Source organism: Semicossyphus pulcher, unplaced genomic scaffold (genome assembly GCF_022749685.1).
Source record: "Semicossyphus pulcher isolate SPU_LCO1_2020_fin unplaced genomic scaffold, fSemPul1.0.p SCAF_21, whole genome shotgun sequence".
In the NCBI taxonomy this organism is placed as follows: Eukaryota; Metazoa; Chordata; class Actinopteri; order Labriformes; family Labridae; genus Semicossyphus; species Semicossyphus pulcher.
The window spans coordinates 12,013,193-12,036,444 of record NW_027211695.1 but is presented as its reverse complement, the minus strand read 5'-3'; the positions used below and the strand labels follow the sequence as shown (position 1 = coordinate 12,036,444).

At 38.4% G+C, this 23,252-nt stretch overlaps 1 long non-coding RNA gene and 1 pseudogene across 1 annotated transcript; both read left to right on the top strand.

Annotated features, from left to right (window-relative positions):
• The first annotated feature begins 1,914 nt into the window (after positions 1-1,914).
• LOC138601157 (interferon-induced very large GTPase 1-like) lies at positions 1,915-11,292 on the top strand (annotated as a pseudogene).
• A 7,454-nt stretch (positions 11,293-18,746) lies between these two features.
• On the top strand, positions 18,747-20,792 carry LOC138600407 (uncharacterized). Its single transcript, XR_011308755.1, has 3 exons — positions 18,747-18,838; positions 20,559-20,620; positions 20,732-20,792. It is a non-coding gene; the product is annotated as an uncharacterized lncRNA (long non-coding RNA).
• The last annotated feature ends 2,460 nt before the right edge of the window (positions 20,793-23,252 follow it).

Genomic DNA, 23,252 nt, shown 5'->3' with positions numbered 1-23,252 from the left:
AGCAATCCAAAGTGACTAAAGAGACATTTGTTTAAATGAAAATCTTCAAGATTATTACTTTTAATTAATTCATATGTGATTTTTTTTCAAACTTTGAATTGATTGATTTCATTTCCATTTATAATTTAAAGCATTAATTAATTCCATGTTGTCATTATGGACACATTACTTACTTCTGTTTACTATTGAAATAAAGAGACAGAATTGGCGGACTGGCTATGAATGTCTTTAATGTTTCCCAGATCAGAATCACAGCATACAGTGTATAATAACTTCTAAAGTAAACAGAAATATCATCACCTCATTTATTTATATAGTTTTACTATACTTTTTTTTAATAATCATCTTTTTTAAAATTCCATTATTTAACATTTTTCTTCATCTCAAGTATTGGGTTTCTGAGTTCAACAAAGAATGTAAAAACAAGACAACAGGTGCAGCTTTTCAATAGAGACCAAGCTGAGGGTTATTGAGAGTGAGAGCGTGTGTTTGCTATTGTGGGGTGTTGCAGCCATTCTGTGCACTGACCTAACACAGGATCTCTGAATAACTGCAGTGATAAGGGTTCATCTTGTTTTACTTTGCAGATTTTGGAAATGTTAAAATAATAATAAACTGAAATTCAGCCACGTCTGTGTGAACCACAGGGCCGCAGTGAGTCACCTTGTAGCACAGACAAGGCTAAGTGTGTGCCCACATACGTCCAGTCTGATGCTCAGAGACTTTTCAGATTGACTTCACATCTCATCCATCTCGCCACTGTTTAGAACATGAAACAGTTCATTGCTACATCGCATCACTGTAAGGTCAACACAACCTCCATTACCACAATGCAACACAGTGTGTGGAAGGAAAAAAGGTCAAGACCACCAGTGTGATCTCTACAAGGAGTTAAGGCATCTTATGGTATCAAAGCCATCATGTCTGTCTCACATGTGATCAAGCAGCTACATGTAAACACTGCTACATGTGAGGGGAGCTTAACATGACTGCCCTTATATTTAGTGTCTCAGTAGAGACATTCTGACTAGCCAGTTCCCTACACAATTATATTAGTTATGCCTCTCTAGGCCGAGTCATCCCCCTCATAGATCAGTCCCACTATGGAAGTGTCATTTGATCAGAGAACAGTCCCCCATTTGTGCATTGGAAACAGTCCTGCAGTTGTAGGGACACTACTTTGTGCCAGGTTTAAACTTTTCTGGTGGCAGGTTTTTGTTTTTTAATTATGGGACTGCAGGCTGAGGTTAGTAATAGAGATAAATGATTGGATTGACCAAGACATGAGACAGACGAGGATCTGTACCCTTAGGTCAGTGGTTGCCAAACTTTTTCTGCAAGCCCCCCCTTTGGTAGATACAATATTTTCAATTATTTAACATGTCATAAATGCACCTCACAATGGCATTGTTGACAGAGGGACAGCCTTAAGTTTGCTGACTGTTGCTTCATCAATCAGAAGTGAAACCACAATAGCTGAGGGTAGTATTAATTCCTCATCTGTAGTGTTCAGCTTTTTACATGAAGCAGCTCTGTAAGCTACTTTATAAGAGGGGAGTTGAGCATTTGATGGCACAGATGCAACTTTATGAAGCCACTCTGTTTGGCATTAAAGTTGAACAATTGCAGTAGCGATGTGCACATGTGCAACAGTCACGTTGCAGGACGTGCAATAAGACAACTTGACTCATGTAAAGCTGCTACCTCATTGCTGCTTGGTGCAAAAGCAAAACTCACGATTTTCAGTTTTTTCACGACATATCTACTGGAAAATCTGTCTGATATCATATTTGTGCAGCTCTTCAGCAGAGCACACAGAGATCTGACCGCTGTGCAGCAATCTGTGTCACCTGCCTGTAAACTGTAAAGGAAGCACCAAACGCTGCTGCCACTGTCACACGCAATGTCGGCTGGATGATCGAGGCTTTCAGTTACGCCAGGCGGCTCAGTGTATTCCCGTTATCAGCGGCACCTCACCGTGGTGATCGTTAACGCTGTGGCCACATAAACGGAACGTTCACAGAGTGGACATGCGCTAAAAGTGTTTATATTTAACGCACACCGCATAATGGGGGGGCTGTAAAAAGCTACTTTGAGGCACACCAAAACTGTGGTCTCTCGATTACTCACCTTTGAACAGGTGAAGCCGAGGGAGAGATCTAGTAGTTGTGACGTATAGATTCATCGTCAGCCTTGATTACCTGGCAGTCCTTGTGGCCATGCTTTGCTAGCAGTGCAGGACTGCGTGCATTGTTTTTATTGAGCCTTGCCACGCTCCCCTTGTCGTTACTCCGGGGGCCCCCTAGGGGGCGCGCCCCCCACTTTGGGAAACCAAGTTTTCTAATAAAACAGCGGAGCAACCAGTAGTTGACGTTGTAAAAGGTGTAGTTGAAGGGGCTGAGCTAACTAATGACGTTTCTGGTAACTGAAAAGAGTGCCTCCAAATAGTTTTTACCAGCTATGATTCAGTTAAGCAAGATGAAAGAGGGCCTCACATTGGTCTTTGCCTGGGGCCCTTAAAATCAATATAACCGCCCCTGCATGACTTGTTCTTATCTGTAAAAAGGCCTTTATCTATCCCATTCTGATGTTAATGGACTGCTGACTTTTTACAACTGTCCAAATATATATTACCTCTTTAAACTTTGCACTTGTATCATTTCTCGACAAGAAAACGGTTATTAGATCCTGAATATAACGTTAACTTTAAGACGCTGACGTCAGTTTTTATTATCTCATGTTTCTTAATAAAAGCAGTTTTCATTTGTATGGGTAATAACGCAGAACAATTTACATCTCTCATCTCATGACAAACATAACGCAGCGTTGCACCTGGTCAGTAAGTCAGCATCCGTGCAGACTTGTTGGTGGACGGTTAAACATCACACTCCCACTCAGAGACTTTGGACGCCACTCAATGTGCCAAGCGTCCAACTGAGTAGTAGAGCGTAGGGTGAGGGTGTAGGGCAGGGGTCTCCAACCTTTTTTCTTCTTAGAGCTACATTTGCAAAATGAAAATGGCTGAGAGCTTCTCTTGCTTCCTGACATTTATTTGCGTAGCTTAATTCACTTATTCACATATTATAACTCACACATTGTAACTCAGATTGTGTTTCTCACATATTATAACTCACATATTGTTACATTGTGTTTCTCACATATTGTAACTCACATATTGTTACATTGCGTTTCTCACATATTGTAACTCACATATGGCAACTCACATTTTGTTACATTGTGTTTCTCACATATTATAACTCGCATATTGTAACTCACATATTATAACTCACATATTATAACTTGCATATTGTAACTCACATATTATAACTCACATATTGTTACATTGTGTTTCTCACATATTGTAACTCACATATTGTTACATTGCGTTTCTCACATATTGTAACTCACATATGGCAACTCACATTTTGTTACATTGTGTTTCTCACATATTATAACTCGCATATTGTAACTCACATATTATAACTCACATATTATAACTTGCATATTGTAACTCACATATTATAACTCACATATTGTAACTCACATATTGCAACTCACATTTTGTTACATTGTGTTTCTCACATATTATAACTCACATATTGTAACTCACATTTTGTTACTCACATTTTGTTACATTGTGTTTCTCACATATTATAACTCACATATTATAACTCACATATTATAACTTGCATATTGTAACTCACATATTATAACTCACATATTGTTACATTGTGTTTCTCACATATTGTAACTCACATATTGTTACATTGCGTTTCTCACATATTGTAACTCACATATGGCAACTCACATTTTGTTACATTGTGTTTCTCACATATTATAACTCGCATATTGTAACTTACATATTATAACTCACATATTATAACTTGCATATTGTAACTCACATATTATAACTCGCATATTGTAACTCACATATTGCAACTCACATTTTGTTACATTGTGTTTCTCACATATTATAACTCACTTATTGTAACTCACATTTTGTTACTCACATTTTGTTACATTGTGTTTCTCACATATTATAGCTCACATATTGTAACTCACATATTATAACTCACATATTATAACTCACATATTGTAACTCACATATTATAACTCACATATTATAACTCACATATTGTAACTCACATATTGTAACATTGTGTTTCTCACATTTTGTTACTCACATATTGTAACTCACATTTTGTTACTCACATTTTGTTACATTGTGTTTCTCACATATTGTAACTCACATTTTGTTACATTGTGTTTCTCACATTGTGTTACTCACATTGTGTTACTCACATATTGTAACTCACATTTTGTATCTAAACATCACAAAGAAATATCCAAACAATCAGACACTGCAATTTTCAGTGTGTTGTCACATCAGATCACAAAAGCATTGACATGTAACATATGTGTGACATGTATAGTCTTTTTCAGCATTAATCACATGCATAGTCTTTTTCAGCATTAATCAGTGAGATGACTGGCACTGCATGGAGTCAACAAGAGCAGTGTATGCTGGAATGTATCCACTCAGGTTTACTCTTATGGAGTCATTTAAATGTTCATCTGTCAGTCTTGTTCAGACATTTTCAGAGCTGCTTGGTGAAGATTCTTGTAGTTTTCTGGCTCAACTAAGCTCCAGAAATGCTGTGAATGCTGTTGAGATTTTAACTGGACATTATTTTGGAGATCTATAACCTCAATTTCCATGTCCACAGGATTCAACACCGAAAAGTTCAGCCATCTTTCCTGAAATCTCACTTATGTCAACATCCATGAAGGGGTTGGCAATAAATGTCACACAGGGCTCTAGTTTCTGAAAGTCACTGAATCTGTCTGCAAATTCCTGTCCAAGTCTGGACAAGAGGTCACAATACTTGCCAACATTTAAAACACTGGCTGCACATGAGTGGCTTTCTAATATCTTTGAGACAGAGTGGAAGTGCTGAAACCTTTTGTTTTTTACTTGCTGAATGTACAGTGTCATTTTTGCACTGAAAGCCTTAACAGCACTGATCATATCAGATACGTTTTAATCTTTGCCTTGTAACTGTAGGTTCAGGTGGTTCATTTTCTCAGTTACATCTGCCAAGAAAGCAAGATCAAGCACCCACTCTACATCAGATAACAGGGAGGTATCCTCCCCCCTCGTTTCCATAAATGCCTTGATTTCACCCAGCAAGGAAAGAAAGCGCTGCAGTATCTTACCCCGACTGAGCCATCTGATGTCTTCCTTCCATCTTTTGTTATTGACACCAGTTTTTCAAGAGGGATGTGTTTTTGCACAAAGTAGTCCTTCATGGCATTATAAATGTCAACTCCCTTGGTTGTAGTTTTCAGTGGAAGTAAGGTCAAAAATTCCTCTTTTGTGGAAAATTCGTCAAAGACCATACGCACAAAAACAAGTGTTGGAGACCCCTGGTGTAGGGGCTGGTTTGGGAAAGGCCCACACTGCAGCTACCTATAAGGCAGCCTCAGTCTCAGCCATTTGAAGCCTTTATTTGTTACATTGAGACTTTCCTCTTCAAAATGAATTGATTTTGAAGTACACACTATTATTATCATTGTATAAACCATATCATGAGAATATTGATTCATGATTCTTGTCAGAAAAGCAACATTAACTGATATTTAGGAGTAAAGCGAGCTGAAAGGCTTTAAACCTCAAACAACATTCTGTGGTAAAAGTGCAGCAAAGGAAATGTCTCGCACTAAATGCAATCTTTTCTACACCAGCAGTATTGGGTAAAATATTTTACCAACATTCCAAGCTGTCCTTTTCCAAATGTTATTAGGTGCAAGTTATCAGTAAATCAGATCTGTAAAACTTAAACAACATTAATACGTGAGGTTAAAAATGTAAAAAACAAAGTAAAAAAAGATCTAATAGGCAAACAAGGCTACTGGACAAAATGTTTTTCTAACGCAATTGTAAATAGAGAGGAACCAACCCTGCAAAATTAAAGTAGGTATAAACATGAATCTGGTGTATATGTAGGGTCTGAGCTCTGAATGCGTTGTGAGGACCTTCTTGGAATGCAGGGAATTATGGCAATGTATTGTTGTACACTTCGCTTTTTATGTGCGACAATGTAGGCCTAATGGTTTGCCAACTCAACTGAACTGGTTTCTCGTTTCCAATAAATCACTTGAACCACTGAATTCACTTTAAATAAACCACGTGGTCAGGAACAACAACAACAAACCAACACCACAAGGTACAGATCTTCTTGGTCGGTAACTATCAAAGCCACCGATTCAGTCTTGATGCTCTGAAAAAGGTGGCAAACAAGCTGAACCTGACTAACAGCCACATCCTTTTGAATAGCAACTGAATGATGCTGAATTTGACAAAAAACTGTGTGAAAAAGTCAAAAATGTAGTTGAGAACTCAAAGATGAAGATGCAAATTGAGCAGATGGCTGACTTTGCTCATGAACTGGGAATCTGGGTTGATGAAGACTGTCAGGAATGCCAGACTGCCAAGGAACATGCAGATGCCATCACTTCAAAGACTAGAGATATCCTCCAATACAAAGGATCTCAGCAACCTTTGCAAGGGGAAATATGGAAGGAACTGACTTGCTTAGAGAAGGAAGAGTTTCAGCTTAAAAAAGTTGGGTCAGAAAACATAGAAATGTACAAAAGTGAACTTCAGAAACAGAAAGCAAATCTGAGAGAACAACAGAACTCTTATGACATGTCGAATGCAATGACATGTTTCATCAGGGCAATATCAGCACCAGGGACAGAAAGGTGTTATTTCCTGAAATGGATGCGAATGAACCTCGATAATCTGTCTCGAGAGAAACTGTCTATCCTCAGGGAGGCTTACAAAAACAAAAACAAAAACAAAAATTCTGAAAACAAAGAGGAAATCAGAGAAATTGACAGACAACTTTCCAACAGCTCACTTGGAATTGAACACTTCTTCCGTGAAATGGGTCAGATCTATGAAGCTTCAGTTTCCCTTCCAGAAACAAATCTGTCACGTCAACAATTACAGCATCTGCCCAAACTGTGTGCAGAGCTGCTGCTTGATGGATTTCCTCTCGAGCTTGTAGATGGTGATGCATCTAACATACCTCTCAGATGGGTGAGTGATGTTCTGTCTCAGCTCAATGATTTGGTGACTCCCAAGATCAAGATATTGGTAGTCACTGTTCTTGGAGTTCAGAGTACAGGGAAGTCTACTCTCCTCAACACCATGTTTGGAGTACAGTTTGCAGTCAGCAGTGGTCGATGCACTCGAGGTGCCTTCATGTTGCTCACCAAAGTCAATGAAGACATCAAAAAAGAACTTAAATGTGACTTCATCATAATCATTGACACCAAAGCTTAAAGTCACCAGAGCTCGCAAAACTAGACAACAGCTATGAACACGACAACGAGCTTGCAACACTCGTTGTGGGGTTGAGTGACATCACCATCATCAATATTGCAATGGAGAATTCAACAGAAATGAAGGACATCCTACAGATAGTCGTGCATGCATTTCTCAGGATGAAAGAGGTGGGGAAAAAACCTAAATGTCAGTTTGTTCACCAGAATGTGGCAGATGTATCAGCCCCTGAGAAGAACCTACGAGAAAGGGAAATGCTCTTGCAGCAGCTAAATGAGATGACCCAGGCAGCAGCCAAAATGGAAAACAAGGTGCAGAACAAGAGCTTCACTGATGTCATGGAGTACAATCCAGACACTGGGAACTGGTACATTCCAGGTCTCTGGAATGGAGTGCCACCAATGGCACCAGTTAATGCAGGATACAGCGAGGCTGTTTATGAGCTCAAGAAGAACATCAGTCAAGTTTTGGGAAATTGTGAGACATCTGCTAATGACATCTCTGGAGTTACAGAGTGGATCACAAGCCTGTGGAATGCTGTCAAGCACGAAAACTTCATCTTCAGCTTCAGAAACAGCCTGGTGGCTGATGCATACATGAGGCTGTGTACAGAATTCAACAAATGGGAATGGGAATTCAAAAAAGAAATGTACTCCTGGACAAAAACAGCAGAAATAAAGATTTCTAACTTTGGCAGAGTGAAATCTGAGGAGCCTGACATTGGACAGTTTCTCATAGAATTGAAAAGTGCAGCATGCTCAGAGCTGTCTAAATGGGAGACAACGCTTCTTGATAATCTGGCAAAGTACTTCAAGCAAACAGATGGCCATGTCTATCTAGTTGAAGCATACAGAGAGGACTTTGCAAACAGTGCAAAGAGCCTTCGTCGAGAAATTGAGAGCTCTGTACATAACCAGCTCACAGTAGTAACAGACGTCAGAAGAGGAATGACAGAACTTGATGGAATCAAGGTGAACCACACAAAAGAATTAGAAGGGAGAGTACGTGCATTGATTGAAGAATGCCGTAAGAATAAGGTCAACATGACAGACAAAAAGTTGGACGACACTTTCATCCAGGACATCCTACACAGGATTGATGAGAGGCTGAAAAACATCCAGGATGTTAAGGTAGAAATAGACTTTGAGGTGTCTCTGAAACAGCACATCTGCGGAGCTGCTGCCAGAGAATTTCAGAAAATGCATGAAGAGTTCATTCAAATGAATGATCCCTACAGATGTCTCAATCAAAACAAAGAGAGGTTCCTGGTCAACTTCAAGGATGAGTTCAGTGAATGAGACCAGTGCCAGAAGAAGGCAGCAGAATTCACTGAGCACTGCTTGAGGCCTGCTGTGGAACACTTTGTCAACTGTTCCCTTGGTCCTGATATCATTGGTGAGATGAATACAAGGTTCCAGTTCAGCACACGAATGTTCTTCCAGTATTCAGTTTTACTGGATTTGCTTTCAAAGGATAACTTTGATGACTACCTGAGCTACATCTACGTATATGAGCATTATGTTCAGACATGGATACTCCATAAAATGCTAGAACTCTTGTCAAACGAGCCTTCATCAGAGTTTGAGTATCAACATCTCAGGTCAAGTATCGACAGGATAAATGATGCAATACGCCACCTCAAGCACAAGAAGGTGGCAACCTGCAGAAACTGATTGAAGACATCCGTCAGGAACTTGGTGAGAAACTGGTTATTTCTGAGGATGCTCTCAGTCCTTTCATGATCCTGAACAATGTCAACCATGAACAGTTTGCTCAGCTTCTCCCGTGGTGTGTGACGGAAATGGAAAAAGCTGTTAGAGAGCAGTTAAAAAATACAGACATCAAAAAGAAACTCGCAAATCTTAAAGTTAAGCCTCAGAACGAGCTTTTCAAAAAACTCATTGGATGTGGTGAACAGTGTCCATTCTGCAGTGCACCCTGTGAGGCAGGAGCAAAAGAACATAAGGAGCACTTCACTTCAGTACATCGACCAGAGGCTTTGGGAAGATCCAAGTGGAACACGACAGAAAAACTTGCCATTGTGATTGGCACCCTTACAAGGAGTACACCAAAGTTTTCCCAGACTGGCGAATTGCACCAGATAAAAGCCTTCAGGATTCGGACTACTGGAAATACGTACGAAAAGGTTCAACTCCAAGTTTGCTGAAGAGTATAATGCAAAGCCTGCTGATATTCCTGACACTTGGGAAGATGTCACCAAACAGCACACAGAAGAGAGTCTCAAGAGGTCATTTAATGTCCCATGTGACGCTAACATTTCCCTCCAACTAGTACCTATAGAATACAGAGGTACACATCCTGCTATAATGGACATTTTTTGAGCCGCAGTTTCCTCTTACAAGTAGGAAAACACAAATGGTAAACTATTTTGAGTGGGATGAGAAGGCTGAAAATATCAGTTCAGAGAGATATTTTACTACTCAGCTTTAGCTCTATATTTATGTTGATCAGGACTGTTTTGGGAGTCAGTGCAAATGTGAGGACACAAGCAAACAATGTTTCCAGTTTGATTAAATGTGAAATTATGATTTTGTGTGACAGATGTATACTATAATATCACCACTGAAGAGATTGCGACCACTCAAAGCTGCTTTTACACTCTAAGTCACATTCACCCATTCACACACACATTCATACACTGATGGCAGAGGCTGCTACGTGTGCACAACTGTCAATCAGTTATCACATTCATACCCATTGGCTATGCCCCGGGAGCAATTTGGGGTTCAGTGTCTTACCCAATGACACTACCACTACCACTGAAAAGATAAACACACTTAATAAATGCCAAAAAAGTGACAGAAAAAGTGTTTTCCTTTTTTCAAGTCAGTTATGATATTCTTTATTTCCTTTATATGTTTGTGATCTACCCAATTATAAATCTTTTGCGTTTACTGTTATATTCCTTTAAGTTCATAATTTAGAACCAGTTTGTCATTTTTTGGTGTGAAGTGTTTGATGTATTCATTTCTTCTTAATTACTATGTGTAATTCTTTAAGATAATATCCTTCATTTTATATTGAGTATTGTCAACATGTACATTACAAAAATCTGGGTCAGTTCAGTTTCATTCAGTTCAATACAAAAGCTTTTTGGCTGTACGTTTAAAGAACAATGTTGCCATATCATTATGTGATTATTATTCCTTCATTCAGAATGAATATTGTTTTTGTTGCTTCTCTGAAGTTTCCGTTTCTTGATATTTACACATTAAAGGAAATAAAAGATGATTCATGTTTCATGGTGTGTTATCAACATGTCTACTTTACTTTCAACTGTAAACCAATAAATCAGCACATCGACTATGAATGTTTTCTAGATCAGTATCACAGCATAGTGTATGATAAGTTCTGAAGTAAGCTGGCTATTAAGCCGGCTATTATCAGTGCTTTTAACTGATGAGATGTTTCCATAAATACTCTGTTAACACAGTCGCACAGATCATGCACCTCAGGTTTATCAGAATATTTAAAGCTTTAACAAAAACAGATTGGGCATTCATTTTTGTACCTTAAAGCCCCAAACAATGAGCATAAATGTGATACTCATTAAAAAATAGCAAATGTTTCAGACAGCATATAGGGCTTTCTGCTCAGAAATAATGATGCTGCAGGATACCGTTATATTTTACAGTACATGTACATCATACATATATTCAGAAAAAAAGTATAAAGATCAACAAGAAACTTTATAATCACAAATATTTTGACACTGATTCGTACACTTAAAATAAACAGATTTAAATGTCTTCCAGGTGTGCAGTATGTCTGTTTTAGAGTCACCAATGAACTTCACGAACATGTCTTTGGACCGTGGGAGGAAGCTGGTGAGAACCCACGCATGCACGGGGAGAACATGCAAACTCCACACAGAGAGGCCTACTGTGTCCAAACCAGGGTTCGAACATGGAACCTTCTAGCTGTTAGACGACATCACTAACCACTGCACCACTGTGCAGCCTGGAAAAAGAACAAACCAAACTAAATATTACTAAATACCTTGCATCTTTTTTCACCCTCACATCCTCTCGATCCTAAGGTGTGAGAACAAAAGGCCTCTCTTGGACTAAGCTTTCCACTGGCTACACTATGGACGGAAAGATGGGCAGATACATATCTGCTAGTCATTAGTGCATCCTCTCTTTTGTTTCTGTTTACTACATTTATGTCTGTGAGTTTCTTAGAGTCTCCTCTGAAATTCTGTTCTCAACACCTTTTCTATGCAGCATTTGTTCAGTAATCAAATAGAAAAAGAGAAGCTAGAGCGTAGGCAACGATAAACAAAATTAGTTACTTACTTCTCCAATATTACGATGCCGGCTACAATGTGTTCCTGTGGGCTCAAACAACAGCAACAGCAGCGCATCAGTGCAGTTAGCATTAATACAGCTCTTGAACTTACACTGAGCTACATATAGTTTGACATGGCTTGTAGGTGTAAAACATAACATGCCATAAAACTAATGAAAATGAACTTCATTTCTTTGTGTCTTATTCCCTCCAACTTGGGATGCATGGAGAGACGTGAGGAAACCACAGGAGGAGAAGGCAGACAGACAACCATTCACGCTCATTTACACACGTTCTGGCAACGAAGAGTCAACAATTGACCTAACCAGTATGTCTTAGACTGGGAGGAAGCTGGAGTACCATGCAAATTCCTCATGGAAAGATACCTGTCAGGATTTGAACCAGGAATCTTCTTGCTGTGAGGTGACACTTTTAACCACCACACCATCATGCGAGCAAATTGAGATGCACAACTAATTCCAACTGTAGGAGTATATTTGTGGATGATGGAGCTGCAAGTGTAACTTCAAGACTCCAATTGTTGAAATAGAGCACTGCACTCAAATAGCACTGCTGTTTAAAATTATAATCAGAAGGACCTCAAACTTTTGAGGCCAACGGGGTTCACAGATACTTTATGTGTCCAAACTGTCTCAGTGCAGATGTGTTAGAGTGTAACATGAAGTGCATGCACGCCGACTATAAAAAGCCAGCATTAATGGAGCCCCGATACCACGATTCACCATGGCAACTACAAACATAAAGAGGTCATCCTACTACTACTACACCAATGGAGCTAGAAATCCTCATGCGGACGTATGGCGAATACGAAAATGCATTTCGCAAGAAAAGTAACACGGCTGCAGCTGCAAGAGAGAGAAGCAGCGCGGGAAGAAATCGCTGCTCGAGTGAATGCGTAACTTTGAATGGGTGTATTAATTTAATATTTAATCACGACTGGAATAGAATAGAAGATAAACTTTATATTAATTTAGGTGCAATCCAGCAGGACCAAAACGCACATGGAAGCAGCTAAAAATGAAGTATAAGAACATCATTCAAACAGGTAAGGCTCAGGCAAAATGGGCTCATGTCTGAACCTCACTTTAACCATATTTTAAATATTAAACAAAGTAAATATCATTCAGTGGCTGTTTTTGTGCCGCTTTATCCCTAACATAATGCCGATTTCACATACATTTCATTAATTAGGCCTTAATACATTTATATTCTGCTCAGCCAACAGAAAGAAGAGAGAGGCCTGACAAACAGGTGGGGGACCAGCACCACCACCTATGACTGCGGCACAGGAGCTGGCCCTGAGCCAGAACACGGGGAGGCCAGTGGCAGAGGGAATCTCTCGGGGGAGCTCATCTGAGCCTGTCACCCCCCAGGACACAAGTGCCATGATAAGATGTAAGAAATAAAGAGTACAGTCTAAACCTGCACTGCATGTTAAGTGTTGACAGTGTGACATTATTTTCGTTGTGATTTGTCTCTATAGAAATAAAAATGAATTGATTGATGTAATGGCCATGGTCATTTGTACTAACAGATTGTGATAGGGTTCTCTGCCTTGTCGAGCCCCATCCAATGACAGAACACCTTGCAGCTGTGAGTAGGCTACTCAATACTCCAGAGATTACTAAATAGAAGGGTAAAGTGTTCTAAAACCTAATGCTCATCTCAACAGGAAGAACCTCCGGAAGAAGATGAAGACACCCTCTCTGCTGCCACAGAGAGGCCTACAGAGGTAATACGTTAAAATGATATGTTACTGATATCTAGCGTTATCTTCCCATTCACTGCTCTTTAAGTTCTTGTGTTGAACATTGTGGCATGTAGCCTACATTAAAGTATGAACAGACATTCTTATCCTTTTTAACATGGCTGGGCAGCAGGAGGAGGGTCCATCAGAGTCAACAGCACAGGTGAACACAGTGAGTCACTAAATGCCAGAGGTTAATTCTGCATGACCTGTATGATTTAATTTCATCCTTATGTATTCCCAGTTACCTGTAAAGGAACTGTACAGGAAGCATCTTAAAAAAATAGAAAAAAACAATCAAGAAATAGGTTATAAATGTTAGGTTAGGTAAATGTTAAAGAACTAAAAAACATGTCTTAGACAGCGAAATGATTGTGGCAGATGACATCTCTGACTGCCCTTCCATCCTACATGTCAGCTGCAGGGATGGGGTCTTCATCAGCCTCTATTTGTAGGGCAGGGTGTTGCTCTCCTCTAATTGTGGCAACATTATGGAGAACAACACATGCCACAATAATGTCGCAGGCCCTCTCAGGGGTTACCCTGAGGTGACGTAGGCACTGGAAACGGGCTTTGAACAGGCCTATGGTCATCTCCACCGAGCTCTCGTCCTGCAGTGGGTCACGTTGAAGCGCTGCTGGGGGCCTGGCTCAGGGTCAGGGTAAGGGGTCAGCAGTGTTGGCCGGCATGGGTACCCCCTGTCCCCCAGCAGATAGCCGTCAGTGTCCTGTAATGTATAGTGGATACTTTGAGTGTATCAAAGGAGGGAGACAAGTGAATTATATTGAACAAAGCTCTAGGCTACTTACCACGTTCCATTCCAGACAGTGGCTTTGCTGAGGTGCTCCGCATCCCCAATAATATAAAGAAAACTTCCATCAGCAAAAAAACCTAAGACAACACAAAGAATTCGCTCGGATGTAAGTGCATGTCCACGGTGGGTGATATTGGTGATGTGCGGCTGCAGAAGAGTGTGCAAATATCGCAGTGTAAAGAAAAACAGTAACGCTCAAATAAAAAGTGGGCAGGAAATGAAAAGAGGTTTCCCTCATTTCAGGGTTAACAAACCCGGGGTTTTCACTAAACCCGCTTTCTGAAACGGACCCCTGCTCTTTTTGTAAAGTGTCCTGAGATAACTTTGATTATGATTTGGCGTTATACAAATAAAATTTGATTGATTGTTAATTACAGTCATGTGGTTTTGTTTAAATAGGACAGAATGTTAATTTTTTCTGATATGTGATCGATTACTTTGATTTAGAACCTGTTTGAATTATTTTGTGTGAAGCATCTGATGCAAAACATGAATATTCACGTTAATCATCATTCTAGGACGTTTCAAGAACAATGCATGAAAATAAAACAGAATTCTTATGTGATTATTATTGTTTAATTCAGAGTTTACACTTTGGTTTTGTTTTTTGTTTCTGATTCCTGATATTTACATTTAAAGGTATTAAAATGATGTTTCACGCTGCATGGTGTGTTATCAACATGTAAACATAACTTACTTCTGTAAACTGATTTATTAAAGATTGTAATCAGCACAGTGACTATAAATGTATTTTAATGTTTTCTTGATCAGTATCACATTATTGTGTAGAATGACTTCCAAAGTAAACAGAAAAATCTTTACTTCATTTATTATGTTCTTGATTTATTCACAAGTCACACAGATCATGCGGCACTCATGAGCAGCAGTTGGATATTTAAAGCTTTAACAGAAAAAGAGTGGTAGTTAATTTTTCTACTACAAACCCACAAACAATTAAAAAAAAATAGCAAATGCTGAAGTCAGCAGGGCTCTCTGGTCAGAAATCATGACGCTACAGCAGTGATTCCCAACCTGGGGTCCTGGCCCCCCTTAGGGGGGCGCCAAAGATCACTGGGGTTGCACGAGGCTTTGTCTGCACTGACATTGTCAAGTTTAGATTTGCACATGTTAAATAAAATCATTAAAAAAGCACTTACTTGATAACAAACGTCTGTTCAACTATTAAAAAATATATTTTTTGTGGCCCTCATTCAAATATAGTAGCTACTTTGTAGGCCACACCTCTGTGAACAAGACTGTGCCCATAAAGGAGCGGGCTAGGAGGGCTCAGCCATTCTTAGATACAAGCAGGGGGGGCTCCAAGGAAAAAAGGTTGGGAACCACTTTGCTGCAGGACGCCCGTGTTATGGCCAATATGACAACAAGACAAAATAAAAAAGAATAATAATAAAACAGCATTTTTTTAAATTACATGAGAAGTGTGCAGTGAATGACATCGTTTTTTTGCAAACTGCAACAAAATCAGTCTCAATATTACACATAAAAAATCAATACTGTTATGAAATAATCAATATTTTCAATTGAAGTGAAAAGGGGAAGGTATGAATCTGAGCACTGACCTTCGCAATCCAGCCATAATCACAATGTAAATACACAATTAATCACAAACAACTTCTCTTTAAATTATAAACAGAATTTATTGAACAAGCAGCACCAATCAAAATCAATGTCACTTAATCGAAAAAATTACTATCAAACCTAAACTAAGAGCAGTTATTTACAAAGCACAAAGCAGAAGCACACGTGTATGTGTTGTTAGGTCGGAAAAATGTTAAAATGTACCCCCTTGAGCACTGTGTTAACACATCTGTAATTATGCCCACAAAACCTACAGAATGAAGTGACCTGTTGAATAGGTGTGATGGTTTGAATCATTAGTCCCGTGTTACGATGGATTAATACATATGAGAGTTTAAGCCAGGTTACTCAGATGGATCATACTAAAGAGCACAAATATTCATGAAGGTTCTTAGGCCTCCGTTTAGAGTGTGAAAGGACCTTGCTACATGTTTGACTGATCACAGACATCCTGTCACAACAGGATGTTGTGGTGAGACTGCTGGCTGCGAATCACTTAGAAATAAAGTTCAAGCCAATGACTGAAGCCTAGTTGCTAAGGCTAATTTGCATCACATGCACACACATAGAATATAACCACCACATGTACTGCTTGCAGACTGCAGTGAGCCAAACAGAAAAGGTCCTTGTACAAGCATCAATTTTCTCAATAAATAGATGTGTTTACTGTACTGAATCGTGGTAGTCCTTTCCTGAAATTTTGAACACGCAACGGTGTGTGTGTGTGTGTGTGTGTGTGAGAGCAAATGAGTGGGGGTGCATAGAGAGAGAGGACAAGATGGCCACGCCCCCACAAAGGTTGTCGCACCAAGTAAATAGAGGGATACTCAAGTCGGTTAACACGTCACAATAATTAAAAGTCACTACATATAAAATATGAGCCATCTGCGGTGTTAAAGATCACATTAATTGGTCAACTGGAGTTTGGATTAACTTGTGATGTTCTGCTGTGTGGCTGTGGTTGCATAGGCGATCCCAGCCTGTTTTTATGATGCCAGAGCATTAACGTGCACATATGACAAAAAAATCTCCAGAAGAAACTGTCATGAACTCTCTTGAATTTAGTTTGTACGTTATCTTGCTGCACTGTTGCACTGTCAGCACTGACAGTTCTGAATTCCGACTTCTGAGGTAAATGGAACGCACCAAAAGCAGCCAAGTTGTCGAGTCGATTACTTCCTGGACTAAGCCATGCCCCAAATGACCAGCGGAGCGTAACCTGATTGGCTGGATGTTGGTTTGGATTTGAGATAGAATCGATTGCTCTTCCTTGGTATCCCGGATGTTGTATTTGAATTTTTGCATCAAAAGTTTTTAATTAGTATTTTGGGATCTGAATTTCGCCCACCGAATTTGAGCACCTGGATTTGGTAACACTTTATATTAAGGTACACATATTCACTATTAATTAATTGCTTATTAGCATGACCATATTCTACAACTACTGGGCCACTAACTATGGGTTTTCCCTCAATAACCTCCTAATTACTACTTATTAATAGCAAGTAAGGAAGTTGTTGTACATTAATTACCATCTTAATATGCTTTGCTCAGTAAGGGCCTTATAAGGTGGTAGTACCGCAAGAATAGTCATTCTCCCTTAATAACACTTGATAAATATGCATTCTTGTGTAACAAAACACACAATTACAAGTGTTAATAGAGTCCAAATAACTCTAAATTAGGTTTTTCTACATTAGAATATGTTACCCATTCTAAAGTGAGGTCTTGTTCATAACTAATTCACTAGTAGTTTGACACTTATTCACTCCCTATTCTTAAGTTGCCTCCTCTTCAAACTTAGTAAATTTGTTGTAGCACACAACTACTGTAACCAACAGACGTGATGGGTTACACCTTGACAAATCATAGAGGTCTATCTAGATACACAGGTTCCAATCCCATTCAGTGGCAGAAGAACAAAGAACATATCTATTCAAATATTGGTGTACAGGTGACAGACATTTTTGGTGTGTAAAGGATCACACAGATTATTAACCATATATCTATGTATTTATGGAGGAGACATTTCTACTTGTGCTGACTTTGTTCTTCTTCCTTACTTGCTGTTAATAAGCAGTAATTAGGAGGTTATTGAGGGAAAATCATTAGTTAATTGCCTAGTAGTTATATGGTCATACAGAATAAGGTGTTAATAAGTGCTTTATAATGACTAATTAAGGGTCAATATGCTAATAATATGCATGCTAATAAGCAACTTATTAATAGTGAATATGTGTACCTTAATATAAAGTGTTACTGGACTGCTGAGTTTTTACAACCGTCCACGTAAATATTACCTCTTTAAACTTTTCACTTGTATAGTTTCTCGACAAGAAAATGGTTTATTAGATCCTGATATAACGTTAACTTTAAGACGCTGATGTCATGTTATTATTATTATATTATCATTATTATTATTATTATCATTATTATTATTATTATTATAACCATTATAATAGTAAGTGACTGTTCTTGTCAGAAAAGCAACATTAACTTATATTTAGGGGTAAAGCGAGCTGAAGGCTTTAAACCTCAAACAACATTCTGTGGTAAAAGTGCAGCAAAGGAAATGTCACGCATTAAATGCAATCATTTCTACACCAGCAGTATTGGGTTAAATATTTTACCACCATTCCCAGCTTTCCTTCCTGACATGCTGCTATGAAATGATTTGACAGATCTAATAGGCAAACTCAAGGCTACTGGACAAAATGTGTGCTTTTTATGTGAGACGATGTAGGCCTCATGTAGTGTTTGCTTACTGAACTAAACTCATTTCCAGTAAACCACGTGAACCACTGTACCACGTGGTTAACAAACCAAAAGTGAAAGTGTTTTCACCGTGTAGAATAAAAGGGGGAGTGTGCACGAGGAGGACCGCATTGAGGAGAAGTGCGGTGCGGAGCTGTATCTGCAGGACATTTCTGGGTGCAGCTGGATGCTGCCTTGAAAAGAAGTAGCAATGTGTAATGTGAACATCTCTTCTGCAAAGGTGAGTTTTTTTTAATATGCTTTTCTTTTGACATTTTGTCCGGACGTCTGATAGATCCTGCGTGATGTGAACTTTGTACACATTTATTCAAATTCAAATTCATACATGGCAGCTGGAAATCTCAAGAGAGCCAGGTGCTGAATAAGCCACAAAGGAAAAATCTGTTTGAAAACTTATATTATTTTATTATAACTCAACTTATTATATTATGGATGTTTAAACTCAGGGGTGGTGCAGCGACTTGACGCCCCGCACTGTAAATGGTTAAAAAATCTTGCAACACAGTTATCTTGATTTTAAGATTCGACATTGCAATAAAGATCGAGCTTACTATAATGTGCTGGTATATGAAGACATTGCGGGGCCTTAACACTAGTATAAGCGGGTCTGGGGGACATGCAACACTGAATATCCACTGATATATTTTTTATAAAGCGCTCTGTTTTGATGCAATTTTATCTACTCTTTATTTACACTTAAATTAATCACTGAAATTACAAAAATAAGTATGCCTTAACTGTTATCATTTAGCATTTATTGACTGGAGTTGGAAAAAGGTGAAATTAATTTGTTAACATCAGATTATTGTGATTGTCGCGGCTTCCTTCACTCAATGTTTTGTTTCTATTAACCTGCTTTAGGCGCCTTTAGATAGACTTTTCCACACGCGTTATCTTTCAAATTATTTGGCTTGCTCTGCTCACTCATTGATGACTTTGTTGGCTTGTCAGGCTGGTTCATGTCGGATGGCTCGTTGGGTAAATCAAATTAAATCAAAGTCGTTCCAACACACATTCAACAACAAAATTAGGCCTTTACAACAGTCAAACCAACCAAATTAAGAGGGCAAAACTCAAATAAAATGATAAGCAAACTTAGATGATCTTCCCTTAAGTTTAACAGTTAAACATAAGCTGTACGGTTGAGAACTGTCTCTCGTCGGCGTCTTCCAGCCTCCAACTGCACACAGCTGTCTCGTATGAATCCGCTGGAGCACCATGGGAATTGTAGTCCTAAAGCTTTCTACGGCCTGCAGGGGTCACCAGTGGGTGGCAATATTCTTTTCACAAAAACAAAAACTGTCTGTAATAGTGATATTAAAATATTTTTCTTCATTCATAGAAACAATTACACATTCTTATTGTAGAACATACAATCATATATGTACATCAAAACAAAAATCAACAATGATTGAGAAGATTGCCTACTACTCTATTAAAAGATCAAGTTCGAGTTTTTCCACCTGGACCTAAACACTCAGACATCTCTCCTCTCCTGTCCTCTTGTTCATATGTCAGGAAGTGCTCAGTGAGTGAGTGGTCGAGGAAGCAACATCTGTTTCCTCACACACGTAACTTTATTGTGCTGCAGCTCTAAACTGGGATAGTCAAATGGCTGTGATCACTATTCAATCAATCTGACTTGTGCAATAGGTTTTCATCAATGATTTCTTGTGTGTGTGTGTATGTGTGTGTGTGTGTGTGTGTGTGTGTGTGTGTGTGTGTGTGTGTGTGTGTGTGAATTTCAATTTTTTGATCAACAAGCAAATTCCTTGGGTTGAGTTTTTTTTTTAAGTTAGCATAAGCCTAATTGTGTATTTTTTATTGTTATTTGTTAAGAAAATAATGTTGTAGGCTCCGTGTTATAAACTGGTATAAACTTTATCAAAAGTTGAAGTTGTTTTTGAAGGGATAAAAATCTTGTCTCTTATTACTTTCAGTGAGAAGCTGATTCAAGAATTTAGCAGAAGTTTGGAGTGACTGAGACCCACCAACAATGGAGGTAAACCACTTGTTTGTACAACTCCTAAAGACACATCTAATACAATTGAAACACTGCCCTATGACATAATGTGTATTGGATAATGAGTCTATATTACATTACTTTTTTTAGGAAGTTGAAGAAAATCCACCGACACCATGTACCGACAGCAAGGATGACTGTCAACAGAGAGGTAAAGGTCAGCTTTATGCACTCTATTATTCAGCATTAAGGCTGTTTTGTGTGACGCTTTTGATATGCTTTTTCACTGCCTTAAGCGTATGGTGCTTTATTTCCTCTAAGGAGGCTTTTTATAGGAATGCAAAATTGACTCCTGCTGGTCGTAAAAATATTGCATGCGGACAGAACAGCAAAAGTAAACAGTCAGCAAGAGGCATAAGCTCATACATTGGTATGATAACACTGATAATCCTTATTTCACATGAAGCATAAATGCATCAATAAAGCAGCAGAAAACTCTAATTGTCAGCCTATCCCAAGGAAGGAGATGTTAAAATGCAAAGATTAAATACAAAAATATAAATACATAACAAAAGTGTTGAAGTTCAGTTGTGTCCAAAACCCCTTAAAAGTAATGAGTCAAAACAAACAAACAAAAACAACTCCCAAAGGGGCAAAAGAGCAAAATCCTTAAAAAGACCTCAAGCCCAGAAAGTACCTAAAAGAAAGATCAAGAGCAAAGAGCCCCAGGTCCTCTTTACCTTACATTTCAAACCTTTTACATTTGGTTGCTTCCTTGATGCATAACATACTAAGTTAAAAAAATCAGAACCATAAGATACTATCTGTTGTACTTTTTAACTGTTCATTGAACTATTACATACAGTACAAGACACATCCAAGATGTTCTTTTTGTAAGGGTGAAAATAGAAACAACTTCCTTTAGGTGCATAACAGCATAACGTACTGGAGAGGAAGCAGGGACCAGGGACAGGTTTCAGAATTCCTGTCTTTTTAGCTGTGCATGCACAAGCAGAAGGTCAGCTTTAGGTCAGTTTTGTCTGACAATTAATCCAACACATTGTGTAACTTCATATTATTTTAAATTGTACTATAACAAATTAATGTTAAAGATAGAGATTGGGTGGAATAGATAGTTTCTGCATCAGTAAAAACTGCTGCTTGGATACAGCCACATTCTCTTTGAGACTGATATTGAAAGGTGTTGTGGCAAAAAGTTCCACAAACTCTCTTATCTGCAACATAATTTCAATCTCCAATAGATCATAAAACATGGTTGAAAAACTCTTAAAAATATGCAATAAACTGGGTTGAAAATCTCTTAAAAATAGGTTATAAAACTTGGTTAAAAAACTCTTAAAAATATAATCAAAGTCTTCAAAAACTCAGACAAGCAAACACTAGAGACTGGCAGAATCTGATGCAAAAAGAGTTTATTCCCGTATAAATACAAAGAAACAAACCTGAGTCCATCCGGATGAGACTGCCCACGGGTCAGCCGCTCGGGTCTTATATACTCTAAACCCCTCCCTCGCTGGGCTTCAGCGTGCCCCAACACCTGTTGGAGCCCCCCCCTCGCTCTGGCTCTCTGCCCTCAGTTTGTTCAGTTTGTTTCCTTTCAGTTTTGCCCGACCCATTTCCAACTTTTCCGGCCAATTAGGCACGTTCATGCACTGTACAACAGATAAGGGAGGGGCTCGGGGGGACACCTGTTTTTCTTGGCCAGCTGCCAACCCTGCACCTGGCTTTTATACTGAGCCCAGTGAGTTTCTTGGCTTAGGATTCTATTTTTACAGTTTTAACACTTTTGATTATAAAAACTTATTATAAAACATTAGAATATAAAACCTCAACTATAAAACATTTGACTGTAAAACTTTAACTGAAAGGCTTTAGACTATAGGAAAGTTAACTTTAAGACATTTTAACTATAAAACCTTTAACTTTAAAGCATTAGACTATAGAAAAGTTAACTTTAAGGCATTTTAACTATAAAACCTTTAACTTTAAAGCATTAGACTATAGAAAAGTTAACTTTAAGACATTTTAACTATAAAACCTTTAACTTTAAAGCATTAGACTATAGAAAAGTTAACTTTAAGGCATTTTAACTATAAAAACTTTAACTTTAAGGCCTTAGACTATAGGAAAGTTAACTTTAAGGCATTTTAACTATAAAAACTTTAACTTTAAGGCATTAAAACCTTTAATTTATAAAACTTTTGGTTATATAACTTCAACTCTAAAACATTTGATTATAAAGTTTCACATTTTTTTCCAACAAAGGCTCTTTTCTCGTCCTGCAAGCTCAGCGTTTATATATTTTATATTACCAAACTACCTGCTGGGGATTAGTCTTAAAGGAGTATAACCTTTAACTGTAATGCAATATTACTCGACTATCCTTTGAGTGAACATTTCACAGGTTGAATTCCATGATCTGCTGTCTATCACTGTGGAGTGTAAATTAAAAATGTTTGTTGGTCGTTAGAAGTTACACGTTTTTCATATCTCTACATATGCTTTATAATTATATTTAAATCTAAAGTCAGATTGCAATTTGACTACATTATTATTGTTGGTGACCTGACTCTTTATCACCAATACCTTTAAACGTAACAAAGTTTAAATTGGAACAAAGTCCAAAGAAAGTTTAAAAGTAAGTTGCCCT